The sequence below is a fragment of the Girardinichthys multiradiatus genome, chromosome 20 (genome assembly GCF_021462225.1).
Source record: "Girardinichthys multiradiatus isolate DD_20200921_A chromosome 20, DD_fGirMul_XY1, whole genome shotgun sequence".
Classification (NCBI taxonomy): domain Eukaryota; kingdom Metazoa; phylum Chordata; class Actinopteri; order Cyprinodontiformes; family Goodeidae; genus Girardinichthys; species Girardinichthys multiradiatus.
In genome coordinates, this window is record NC_061812.1 from 52,539,023 (window position 1) to 52,553,706 (window position 14,684).

The following is a 14,684-nucleotide window of genomic DNA, read 5'->3' on the forward strand; positions in this document are numbered from 1 at the left end:
CTCCAATGCGACAACGTTTTACTGACTCTTATTGGCTGACAGTGGTGCTATTTTCACGTTGGTAAGCATAGCCTCGTTCTATTGACTGTAACTGTCAGGGTTTGACATTTTTGGACATTGTTTGTGGTTTTGTGTTTGTGTATTTTTCGTCTAGGTGTTTTCTAGTTTGGGCTTTGTAGTCATGTTTTTTTGTTTATTCCCTTTTGACACCTGATAGCTTTGTTCTTTCTACTGCCTCCTAGTGTTTGTTGTTTTCTCTCCTATGGTTCTTAGTTCCTTTAGTGGTTGCTTTCTTATTACTTTGTATGGTTTCTTATGATTATTATTATTATTATAGTTCATTGGCTTCCTTGGGTTCTCTAGTTTAGTTTTCTGTTTACTATCTCTGTGTTTATTTATGGTTAGGTATTTGTTCTCTTTGCACTCTTCTAGTTTATTAGTTTATTCCTTTACTTGTTGTTGTTTTCTTATTTATGACTTAGAATGGTTTTCTCATTATTATTAGTACTATTATTATCTTAGTTCTCTAGCTTAGTTTCCCTAGTTTACCTCTATTCTTCGAGTCCCTACTTATAGGCTAGCTTTAGTTAGTGTTTACGTTTGGTTTACAATTATTCTAGTTCTCGTTTTCTCTGCTTCCTTCCCAGTTAGTTCAGTTAGTGTTGGTTTAGGTTTGTTTACTTTTGTAGTCAGGGTTTTCTTTATAGTTTATTTGTTAATTCTTATGTTACCAGTTTCTTAGATCTTAGGTTGTTGTGTTTCTTCTGTTCCCTCCAGTTTCTCAGTTTCCTTTAGTTCATGGTTATTCCTGATTCTATGCTTCATTTGGTTAGTTATCTTTGTCTATAGTTTTACTTAGGTCTGTTCTCTGTATTGTTTATTAATCCCTTCTCCCATGCTTTAGTCTTTGTATTAGTTTCACCTGTTCCTTTAGCCTCACTGCTTCCATGTCACTCCTGTTCCTAGTTCTTTTGATTACCTGCCCTTTGTTACCTCTGTATATCAGTTGTTCTAGTTTTATTGTTCGTTGCTGGTTCCTCCCGTTCACTACCCCTGACTATGTTCCGTTTGTGCTACGCGCCTGCTCTGAGAATACTTGTAAGTCTTTGGCTCAACTCATGTTAATTCCTGCAGTGACTATGCTACGTTTTTGGATAACCTTTTGGATAAAGATGAAGCCTACCTTTAACATGCTGCTGCCCAGCTCCTGTCTGCACCTTGGTCCACTAAAACCTCAGAACCTGACAGTAATGGTTCAAATGAGAAGTCATTCACTCAAAACAACCGATAGGTTATGGAGATAGAGGGATGATATGCATAGATAGCCAAGTTTTGGTTGTTGAAATGTTGCATTGACGCATAGCACACCTTTGGTGAATACTTTTATGTTACAGATTGTTTAGTTTTTTTGCTGGTCTGTGTGAAAAAGTGCTAAAACTATGTACACTGTACATGACCACCAGTAGTGATTTACAAGTTAAACATATACACTTGTATATGAGAGAATTCTGATGGCACAGTTGGGGCTAAATGGGGCTTTTTGGGGACATTGTCTGATCTATCTATATTAAAACATTTATTTTTTTCTGCTTCACTTCATAAGAGTAAATCTTCGCAAAGATAATGTTAACATACTATATTATGATTTGATAGAGGTTTAAAGCATCAATCTCAAAATCTTTCTGAAAGGAATACCCTTAATGTATTTGTTTTAATGGCAGACCTGAAACTTTGTGCTGTGTCCCATCATCATTAACGTTTTCCTAGTAGCAAATATACTGATGTTAATCTCTCCTAAAACAAATCTCACAATGTTCCAAAATGAAACCAAAAATATTTAAATAGATGTTGTGGTTGCAGAAGTATACACATTTTATTAAGGATATGCTATGTTTCAAGCAGATAACTAAAAATAGGCTTAGGGTTGAAAGGGACCAAGGTTGTTCAACTGGATTCAGTTTGGACACAAAATAAAGCAATTCCTATTTTTGGAATTTTATTAGATTAAACTGTTACTGATCTACAACTGTGATTTCTGGGATTTTTTATCTAGACAATTCCAGCACATTAAACCAATCTAAATTTGTCCAGTTGCCCCAAAACAACCCACAGCAAAATAAAAAAAAATATTATAATAATAACAAACAAAAAAACCCAAAACTGTGAAGTAGTAAAATTATCAAATTGGTGAATGGGAGGCCGGCATCAGCACTATGTTTTTCACAAAACAATAAAACAACAACAAAGGTCATAAAACTCAGCTTGGAAATTTGTGGCACTCAAATGTCCTAAAAACATAAAATCTAGAAACACGTGTCTGGAAAAAGTAATTGTTAGCTGCTAACAAAGTCAAAGTTCGCATTTAGCCCTAAACTCTAGAGATGTTTCATAGTTTTCAATGAGTTTTCACTTCATCCAATTATCACTAGTACAAAATCTGAAAATACTTTGATGTAACCTAATCTGGACAAAGATACTTTAAAATACAGTTTCACATTTGTGAAATATATTACCATAAAATGCCCTCAAGCTGTTTATCTAATTTGCATATACATTTTTTTACATCTACTTGTATCTCTCTGTGTTTACATAATACCATTTGAACAGACCATGACACCAATAACAAGTCTTACATAACAACACGTTATGTTCAGATTCATTTTGCAGTAGTTATTTATAGTAATCCTTTTCACTGTTAAATTTATTTTAATAGCATTGAGAACCCTTGTCAACACTGGCAAGTTATGTAGGTACTTGTATTTTCTTATGCAATTGGCCTCATAACATTACTTTCTACTACACATTGTAATTTTAAATGACATATTTTTTTTCTAAATGAGCTGCTGAGATGTAGAGGAGTCAAGATGGTGTCAACTTTTGGGCCTAGTTTGTTTTGTCTCAATTTCACTAATCCAATCTGAAGCCTAAAACAAACAGTTCCTCCACACATGGAGTCAGACGCCACAACGCAGCTTACTGAAGGCATCAGCACAAGTGTGAAGGATGAAAGATACAAAGGCTTGAATCAACAACTGATTACAATCCGTGTGATAAAGCCAGTCCATCACACATGAGACTTACTGAGTCTCCCCAGTGAAGGTTCACATGTTTGCCTGGTGTTGTTATTATTGCTAGTTTTCTGTGCAGTTTGTCAGTGTAACGTTGGAATGAAAATTTGCCAAATATTTACAAGGTGTTTCCAAAAACCAAAGCTAATCAGTGTGATGCCACTCAAAATATCAGCATGGTTGCATTCTGCAGTTTCATGTTGCACAGTTTGGGATGGAGATAAAACATAGTAAAAGGTCAGGTAATAATTTAAGTTCAAGGACAAACAGAACAGGTTTGGAATATTAACCTAGAGTGATATGGAGTTAAAGATGACCTAGATCTTGTTGATTATTTATTTCAGTCGTTAGAGACTTAAGACTTGACTCAAGAAATTACTCAAGAAATTACTTGTGAACATCTCTGCCATGATGTTTTAAAAGCTTTTTGAGGGTTTAATAACTGAGAAAGTTCATATGAAAAGCTGTACTTTTTTAAAACTGTACTTTTTTTTCTTCAGTAGGTACAGTCTCTTTCGTCCTGTCACTAATCTGTTTTGGATTCATAGAAACAAAACATGCCATCGGCCACCGTTAAATCCATAAAAAATACAATAAATATCCTTTTGTGTAATCCATGCAATAATTATTAAAATACACAGTTGAAGCAGTAAAGAGTGAAACAAGCATATTCTCATATTCTAGAACTGAGAGACTGGAGAGGCCTGTGTACTGTCACATATTAACTGTCTTATCTTTTGCAGAAGTATAACCAAGAAGTGTAACCAAAGGAATAATGTATGATGATTTTCCATTTTCTACGCTGTAGAAAACTAAAAGTAACTAAAAAGTTTGAGCAGCACCGATGTAAGAATTAAAGCCTCTGTTTAAGAGGAAATGTAATGTTGAGTGAGACAGGAATAGAGCAGATGTTCAGGAATTGGGGAAGTGAGAGCTGTAGCTTATAGCACAAGGCTGATGACTGAGGCGGGGTCGCAGGTCAAAGAAGAGGCCAGCAGACAGCTCAGGACTGAGGTGATGATGGCATGTCTGATATGGACATGACTCGGGAAATTCCAATGGGACAGCCATGGCAACAACCACTGGCCAATGAGCACGAAGAGTTTGGTGGAAATGCTCTATAAAATGGGCAAGAATAGAGGAACTAGTTGGTATTTTCCTCGCAGAAGACCAGCGAACAAGGTCGGACGGAGAAAATAAGCTTGGATGGAAAAGGAACAGAGACACAGCCCAGCTGACTGACTGCATTAAAAAAGAGGATCAACCCGTGAGCCCAGAAAAGACTATGCCTCAAAATTAAGAATCTGATTTCATCTAAAGTCTTTTTATCCAGACAACAGAAGTGAACTTGATCGGTGAACAGCTGATTGCTCCAAGTTCCAGGCTTCTGGAAGTCCTGAATCAGCTTCATTTATGTCTCCGGGTTTCCTTCAACTCTTCAGCCTCTGGAAACTACTGTCTTCTGAGACATAACAACAGAGATCCTATTTAACCATTGAAGCCTGGAGCATCAGTACCTGCCACTTAAAGGAAGAAAACTGAAGATTAAGTCGTATTCCCTTCAAGAAATCACTCGTTGTTACCAGAGAGCTGCAGCTACTGCCAACGTTACTGCTGTTAGAGTTGCTGCCTCTGTGGACATGGGAACTATTGTACCAGCAGACAAGGACAGGTCACTGGGATCGACAATGACTGCTGCTGCTGACTGTACAGAGGAGTTGAAACAACCCATTTTCCACTGTTGACCACTGGATGAAGAATCCTTGGCTCTGGGAAGCTAAGCGGTGGCCTGTGACGTGGATCTGGCTTGGGACCAGGAAGCCTGAGATGAGGTACTCTCAGGTACTCCCATCCTCGGTACTCTGGACCGAGGATGGGAACGTCTTGATGACAGTGTTGTCTCTGTTGGCGGAAACAAGAAGGTGCTGAGATGGATGGTGGAGACCTGAGTTGTGGCTGAGACCTGAAACCCTGTTGACCCTAGCGGAGGAATTGCGAGGCATCCATCTTGGGTCCTTGTTGCCGGGACCCAAAATGGATGGGTCCTTACAAAGAGTAAACAGAACAGGGAGCATGGGTGATTAGAAGGGCATGAAATGGATGGGCAAACAGTAGAATCCAGTAAAGAACCATGACGACCAGGCAGTATAAATATGGTTTTGAATTTCACTGTGTTTTCAGAATGCCCTGGTTAATTTTTGTTTAGGTCTTGGAATATTAATTCATCAGTTCAGAAAAAGGGTGATGAGATGAAGAGGAGAAAGAGGGATGAGGTACGATAGGGTCGAGGGTAAGGAAGGGAGGGGTTGAAAGAACGTGACAGTGCTGGGTAATTAGAGGTGTGGTTGAGGTGTGGCCCTGCTCCCGAACGTAAGTTAACATATTAACTTCCTTTATTCTGCCATTTTCTCCATCACCCTGCTGTTTTACTGCTTGTTATTTCACCAGTATTCCTTGAGCGGACCCTCCAGTGACTACTATGTAAGTTTCTTTTTTTGTTCATTAAAAAATCATTTTTGCTCTCCACTTGAGTTCTTCGTTACCCCACTATGACACTCAAAGTCAGGAAGCAAACCCTAGATGTCTGTGTATTTTAAAAGGTAGATATTAAGTCCACGTTTGACCAGTGTTTTTATGGGGAATTTCATTCTCCTGTCAATTATAACGTGTCACCAATAGAATGAAGGTATCATAAATCTCAAACTGTTAAAAATAATAATATATATCATCATCATATGAGTGTAGAATTATTCAGTACAGGTTTGATCAGTCTAGACATGTTAGATTTTATACTAGAGACGATCAAATGCAGTCAAACGTGAAGCAGACCTTTATTGTCAATAGTAACTCCAAAGTAGATGTAAACTTTAATGTTGTTAGCAGCAAATGGTTAGCCTGTCATAAAATTCTCAGTGTTTACAATTCATATTATTTTCTCTCACGATTCTTTTTCATTAATTACCCATTTGCTGCCAGAATAATTATTTAAAGCTGTGGTGGCCCATTTTACTGTGTTGTCACCCACCCCAACAAATTATTTTTCTTTGACTTTGCCACGCAACACTGACACATCAAAAAAATACTTTGTTTCATACTTCAAAATAAAGGTCGCAAATATATGTAGAACAGAGTGTCAAGCCTAAAGCCCCCACCTTCATATCTATAATAATATCTTACACTTACACATGGCACTTGATTAGGTGATCTTTACTCTGATGAGAAAAAGCATGGATTCTTTTAACAATTCGATTACATACCTGATATTTACTAAAGTGAAGCTGGTAAAGCCTAAAAACATTTAAGAGACAGCCTTATGTCTCCTTAAACACTATAAAAGGGAATTTGTTATTATTTTTGGAAAGCTACAAATTATGTACAATTCACTTTATTTAGCACCAACTTACAACAAATGTCATCTCAAGGTACTTTATAAACCAAACAGGTCCAAATGATGTACAGAAAAATATAGTCAATTCCCTGAAATCACATAAAACACATTTTCATTCTGACACATCCCTTTGGTGTTTCTAACAGGCAGGAAAATCTGTTGCTCAGCTGTGTTCAGTGAAGTTATTATGTGTGTATGTTTGGGAGAATAGCTGTGACAGCAAGTGGCTTCACTGAGTGTGTGTGTGTGTGTGTGTTTTAGCTTGTGTGCGGTCTTGGGTGGGTTGGGGGAGTAAAGGCTGGTCAGTATATGTTTTGGGGTCACCCTTTGGGTCTCGGATGGAATTACCACCTCACTACACTGACATGCATTCATCCACATGTACGCTCACAAGATGGATATTTTACTAGTTCCAGCTTAACTTTACTACTAGTCTATAATTTGTTCCTGGTATCGGTTTAATCAATCACCTGCTCTGACACCGTGCCTCCATCTCCAGGCTCACTGAGTTTGTGTGTTTTGTGTGTGTGTGAACCTTGCCACCCAGGATGGAGGTCTGTAGTCTGAAGGAATCTCCCTTAGGCTTAGTTTTGCATGGGTGTGTGTGTGTGTGTGTGTGTGTGTGTGTATCCCTCTTTGTTCACCTCCCTATGGCCTCTTTCCCCACCATCCAGATGGAGAATTGCACTAGTGGGGATGTGTGTGTTTGTGTGTGTGGGTGGGTTATTGTTGTGATGTTTCCACGGTGTCTGTGTTAAGATGAGCGATTTTATCTGTGCAGTTGTGTATGACTGGTGGTGGAGTGTTTGAGTGTGTTTTGGGGCTGCAGGGCAGCTTTAGGATGACGGATGTGTTGTGAACGATGCTGAAGGACACCTGAGACAGCAGGCAGATCAGATGGACATCTCTCTATCAGTTAAGTGTCAATAAAATCCCCCACACAACTAACCTACACACACACACACACAAACACTCACATAAATCAGGGAGAACTCCAGGAAGAAATGAGAAGAACCAAGACCACAGTCAGTAGAAGGGGGGCTGAGGGAGAGAAAGAGATGGTCGGCTGTGCGTGTCAGACCGGTATGCATGTTAGGCAGGTGAAAAATGGGGAAGCTGTTATGTAGACAGGGTGTATGTAATTAGTACCACACACACAGTTTCTGAGAGGGCTGTGCATGTGTTTGGCAGCCTCAAGAGTCTGAGCATTATTCAATGAAGCTGCCACGTCCATCTTATTTTTTTTAAACATCATCATTCATACATTTGCAGTCACAATAGAGAGAAATCTTTCTACTGATTTCTTAAAAGTAAACCATTATTGACCTATAAAAATAGATGTTTAGAAGAGGTGCTAAAGTGACAGGACTCCAGGTTAACCCACAGTGGATTGCAAAAATATTCATACTTCTTCATGATTGGTCATGTTATCACCACTAACATCAATGTATTTGTGTGATAGACCAACACAACATGGCATATTATTCACAGTTTTTCTTTTTTTTTTTTTTACTAATTACTCAGCATCACTAGTTAGTTAGTTAGTTAGTTTTTCTAGACACAGCATTTTGGATTTTGGCTGAGAAGTTTAATTTTGTTCTCATCTAACCAGAGCATCTTCTTCAACATGTGTGTTGTGTGGTTTCCATGGCATGTGGCAAACTGCAAAGAGCACTACTCTTAACTTTTCCTTCACCAACGGCCCTCATTAAGCAACCCTTCCATTACAAAAAGATGTGTGGAGTGTACAACCAATAGTTGTCCTGACAACAGATTCACCCACCTGAACTGTGGATCTCCACAGCCTTCTCCAGAGTTATCATGAGCCTCTCAGCTGTTCCTCTGATTATGCTCTCTATCAGTTTAGGTTAACAGGTTACAGTCATACCATACTCCATATACATTCATATATATGGAGTATGCTATGTGCTATACTCTTTCCATTTTCAGATTGTGGATGGAACAATGCTCTGGGGGATGTTCAGCACTTTGGTTAGTGTTTTATAACCTAACCCTGCTTTAAACCTCTCCAGAATGTTCTCCCAGACCCCTCTGTTGTGGTTCTTGGTCTTCACATACTGTTTGTGCACTAATGTTCTCTAACAAACCTTTGAGGCCTTCACAAATCAGTTGTATTTATGCAGATTTCTATTTGTAAAACTTGTTGTAAACCATGTATTATTTTCTTTACACTTCACAGTTATGCACTATGTTTTTTCTGTTAATTATTTAAAATCCTAACGAAAAATTTTAAAGTTTGTGGATGTGACAAGTTTGAAATAGCTCACCTGGTGAACCTAGTTTTTCCAAGGCACTGTAAGTTTACACTGTGTGCAAAACCCTTAAAAAGTTTGACTTCAGTGCTAAGAAGTGTGTAAATTCACACTAAAATCAGCATTAAATATGTTACCATATACAGTAACATATTTAAAATGAAAATGATCTAAATTGCATAGAATAAGAAAAAAATAAATTCGTAATCATTATCTAATACCTACATACTTCATACGTAAAATATGTTTGATTTAATTCTGCTGTCATTGCATTTCCCCTCATCATATTACACATGGGTATGTGTATATGGGTATTCATTTTTCACTGTAGCTATTATTATATAAATACCAAGAGATTTTCGTAGAAATGCAAAATATTTCTTCAGTGACTGCCGTGACCTTTTTGTGCCTCATTATGTTAAAAAGTTTGCCTAAAAATAACTAAGCTTAGTCTCATATCACCCTGGGGTTGTTTGGTATCAAAAGAAAAACTTTGTATATTCAAGCAGAGTTGTATTGTGTAATGATCAGAGCTCTTAGGGTCACTGGAATGCAAATATTTCTCCTCTTCTTGGGAGTCTAGACAAGCATATTTAGTCTTGGGTGTGGTGTCCTAACTTGTCATACACAGAAAGCTTGTAACTCTACAGAACATGGATGTGCATTGAAGGACCAATAATAGATTTACATTGAAATGTCCAAATATCACTATCAAATATTACCCCATACAAATGCAATGTGCACATCCAGATACATGTAGAACATTGAAATGAAAATCATTCGCACATCTTTCTTATGCTCTGCTATTATATCTGTACTAATTATTTAAGCTCAAATCTGTCAATTTAACAACAAACTATTTATTAGATTTGTTGGAATTATGATTATCGATTAATTAATATTTATCAATAATTATAATAAAAAATCATAATTTGAAAAAATGTATTTCTTAACCAAAAATCCTCATTTATGAATCGAAGACCAGAGATGTTTCTGGTGTTGTAATTGTGGCTCAACGCCTTTGATAATTACAACCGTTAAATACTCGTTAATAATTGATAACTATTACCAGAGATGTCACTGTTTAATCAACCGTTTCCACTGAAACGTGAGGAACTTCAACCTTATTTTGACTGAAGAATCACTCTTGCACAAAACAAACACAAAACGCCTTCTCTTTATCTATGTGAATATTTATCAAATCACAGCCTGATACAATCCGCTCTTCCGATTTAATAATCTTCACCAAATCAAACATGCAAAGTTCTACATAAAAAGGGGGTAAAATATCTAACTAAACAACAATAAAACAAAACAGCAGGGAGTGCGTATGGAATCAACCAGCAGTTATGGCCAAAGTGATAATATGACAAGGGAATATGGCGTTGAACGAAGCTTTGGGAGCGCAGCTCGCCAGAAAGTGTAGCTCAGTGAGATGCACAGTCATAAAACATCCCCCAACTCTGGGCGGGGGTGAGCACACAAAGAGTTATAAAACTTTTGGCGACAAGCTAGTAAGCAGTAAAGTTGAAGACAAGGAAAATGGTGAATTTCCCCATGAGGTTATTAGAACAGTTCAGTTTCACAGCGCACCTGCGCGCAGGTGTTTGCACGGTAAAGACACACTTGCGAGACACGGCGGTCTCTGAAAGTACCAGCAAGTTTCAAAACAATGGCATGCACATACAATTCAGAACACATTAGACTCTAAATTGCGACTCTGATCGCACTAAAATTTCCTACTCTGTCCTGCCCACGCTATCCTTAATAACGAAATATAGGAAAAATAAAAAAGATAGGTTTTACTTTGTTGGAGTCTTCCTTCTGAGCAGAGGGAGAGAGGAGGACTTGGAAAGTTGGAAGTTAATGTGCGTCCACAGTTAACTTTGGGAAGAGTGGTCAATCTTCGTGCTTTGTCCTCCTTGGCAAAAAGGAAAAATATGATCTGACCGTCAGCAGTCGGCTAGAACCGAACACGGAGGGAAAGTTGCGTCTCCTTGAAACTCTGTGGTTTTGGTTACGTGTTAAACTTACGTCTTTGATCGGCAAAGTGAAATTTCTGGCCTTCTCATTCCAGAAACCTCGTTCATGAATTTTTCGTTGGCCAACGAAGGAGAATAAATGAAATCCACTTGGGACTCTTCTCCAGAAATTGATGCGCTTCAGTTGCTGGTCTGGCTTCCAGCGTGAAAAGCAGCTTCTTTCAAATGTCTGCCTTCCTATATTGCCTCCTGTGACGTCAGACCTGGGACGGCCCCATCATATCAGCCGCAGTGGCTGCTGGGTTTTGTAGGACAGACTATCCTGCGATCAGAGTCGCCATTTAGAGTCTAATGTGTTCTGAATTGTATGTGCATGCCATTGTTTTGAAACTTGCTGGTACTTTCAGAGACCGCCGTGTCTCGCAAGTGTGTCTTTACCGAGCAAAACACCCCAAAGTGGCTCAATAATATTTAGATCTGGTGACTGTGCAGGCCATGGGAGATGTTCAACTTCACTTTCATGTTCATCAAACCAATCTTTCACCAGTCTTGCTGTGTGTATTGGTGCATTGTCATCCTGATACATGGCACCGCCTTCAGGATACAATGTTTGAACCATTGGACACACATGGTCCTCAAGAATGGTTCGGTAGTCCTTGGCAGTGACGCGCCCATCTAGCACAAGTATTGGACCAAGGGAATGCCATGATATGGCAGCCCAAACCATCACTGATCCACCCCCATGCTTCACTCTGGGCATGCAACAGTCTGGGTGGTACGCTTCTTTGGGGCTTCTCCACACCGTAACTCTCCCGGATGTGGGGAAAACAGTAAAGGTGGACTCATCAGAGAACAATAAATGTTTCACATTGTCTACAGCCCAAGATTTGCACTCCTTCCACCATTGAAACCGTCGTTTGGCATTGGCATGAGTGACCAAAGGTGTGGCTATAGCAGCCCGGCCGTGTATATTGACCCTGTGGAGCTCCTGATGGACAGTTCTGGTGGAAACAGGAGAGTTGAGGTGCACATTTAATTCTGCTGTGATTTGGGCAGCCGTGGTTTTATATTTTTTGGATACAATCCGGGTTAGCACCCGAACATCCCTTTCAGACAGCTTCCTCTTGCGTCCACAGTTAATCCTGTTGGATGTGGTTCTTCCTTCTTGGTGGTATGCTGACATTACCCTGGATACCGTGGCTCTTGATACATCACAAAGACTTGCTGTCTTGGTCACAGATGCACCAGCAAGACGTGCACCAACAATTTGTCCTCTTTTGAACTCTGGTATGTCACCCATAATGTTGTGTGCATTTCAATATTTTGAGCAAAACTGTGCTCTTACCCTGCTAATTGAACCTTCACACTCTGCTCTTACTGGTGCAATGTGCAATCAATGAAGACTGGCTACCAGGCTGGTCCAATTTAGCCATGAAACCTCCCACACTAAAATGACAAGTGTTTCAGTTTCATTGTCCAACCCTTGTACATGAATAGGCTGTAACGACATAATCATTTTACCAACAACATGATCAATAAATCAATAAAACTGAAAAACCTTTGAAAAGAAGGTTGTACGGATATAACCCTGAATTTGCCACATTGACCATGAGGAGGAATAACCTCAGCAACAGTTTGGTACTATTTCATAATTTGGTTTTACAGTATCCTTGCATCCTTATACACACGCAATAGTCTTGCACAATCAATGAATTCCTGGAAAGGGTCAGAATGAAAGTGCCAAAGATATTTCCTTGACATCTACCTGTGAACACCACAGATATACCACAACTTTCAGTTGAAAACAAAATGCATTCAACAAATTAAACTATATATGTGTGCGATTCTTATAACACGTAGTACTGTCCGTTTCCCACCCTTCAACCATTTAGAGTGGCCATTTAACAGTGAAGCATCACACAATGTTACACCATCTAAGTCACAGGACTTGATACCTGTTGGAATAATTGAATAAAGATTTGTCTTATAGTTTCTCCTATTTATTAACTTGACTATTTGATTATATAACTTTTCATAATGTATGTGTGAGTAAAGGATTTGTGAGTTTTGTCTGCAGGTTAAGGTCACAAAGTGGAGCTGAGCTTGCGAGAGAAGAAGCAGTCCAGTTGAGGAGGTCATAAAGATGAAGGAGGTCATAAAGAGGGGCTGATTGCACTGAACAAGAGGCTAGAGTTGACCCTGCAAAGTTGGAGGAGACTGTGGGAAAGATGTTGTTTAAAGATAAAGGAGTTTATTACCTGTTTAATGATGCAGCTGTTGTTTTCCCATCCTTTAGAGATTAATGTTCATTGTAACTAGGGACAATCCTAAATAAAAAGGGGGTTCGGAGAGATGTTGTTCAGAATGGTTGGGGACTTGTAACTGAACATATCTCTGATCGTTCTCCTCGTAAGAGTAAATAACTAATTCTTTGTCTCTCTTCTTTTTGTGATGTTAATAAATATTGTTAGGTTGGTTAAACCTGACATTAATTTGGTCCTTCGAGAGCCGGATCCCAACTACGCCTGATGGTTCCAGCGGGTCGGTAGACTCCAGGAAAAGACCGTGCGCATGGCTGTCTTCATCAGGAAGACACACAGACCCATTCCGGGACTGGATTTCGGCCCGCCCGCTGGAGTCTGATGGCTGACGGAACTCTGAGAGAGAGAGGAGAGGACAAAGTGGGTGAGTTGAATCTGGATTTAAAACAAAAGTGTGACGAATGACTGGGGGTCATTGCGTGAAGTAAACAAACCCTGTAAACCTAGGCACTAACAGGTAACAGCAGTGCGCCGGAGTTCTGCTTAAAAGTATTAGTAAAAATACTGAAAATTCCGAGGTTATAGGGGACGACAGAGTCCTCTTAAGTATTAAGAAAGTAATACTAAAATTCCGTGTTTCCAGAACGGCGGAATCTGCGTTTAAGTATTTTAAACAACAAAAAAAATACTAAGAAAAAATCCGCGTTTAAATGTGTGTATGTGAGAAATAAATGGAGGATTTAAACCACTAGGTTTTACCTCATACCAAAGCAGTAGGATTGTAAGTGACTAACTTTTGTGGAAGCAAAGGCAAGAATTCTCCACTCGAAAGAGTTGAAGTGAGAATTACCACAAAAGGAGATTTTTCTGTCACCCTACTGAGCAGAATAATCCAGCATTTAGAATACCTTAGGTATTTATATGCTGGACCAAATTTAAATAAAAGAAATGGGAAAAGGGTGATTTAAATAAACTAAAAATGAATAATAATGTAAAGATTGGAAATTTATGGAAGCACAGGATCAAATTAAAATATGAAACTTAAAATATTTAGATAAATGGATAACCACATATCATTATGATGGTCGTTTAAACACTAAAAAAAATTAGGTGATCTATAGGATGCAATAATTAAAAGTACATTAAAAGTAAACGTGATTTAAGAAAAATGGACAAAGCAGTAATGTAGATGAGGATGTAGATTATTGCTTAAAAGTAACTAAAAAGAGATAGATGTGATGCAGGAGATAAGAATGGACGTTTTTGTGGAAAGCAGAAAAGGTCAGAGGGCTAAGAAGTAATTTTTGATAGACTTGCAAAGTAGAACAGCAGGACAGAAGAAAGGGAGTAAAAGAGTAGGTGGAAAGTTTTTGTTTTGTACCAAAGATCTGATGAGGTTTGACAGGATAAGATGGGCTAAAATGAGTCCCTTTGGTGAATAAATCCATCCCCACCATGGCTGTACCTCATGTATGTTTTATTTGTGTTTATTTTTTATTATTATTGTTTTGAGATGCTGAAGGCTGTTGATACAGCGTGTCACGGAGGTTCATGGCATGACATGGGTTTTTTCTGTGTAACCTCAGAAAATATTTTATTCTTTTTAATAGCCAGAGTGAAACAAAAAGAGGAATAACCTTTTGAAGAATATAGGATTAGACTGACAAAAGTGTTTAAAATACATAGTGGTCTTCAATAAGCAAGGAGCTTAT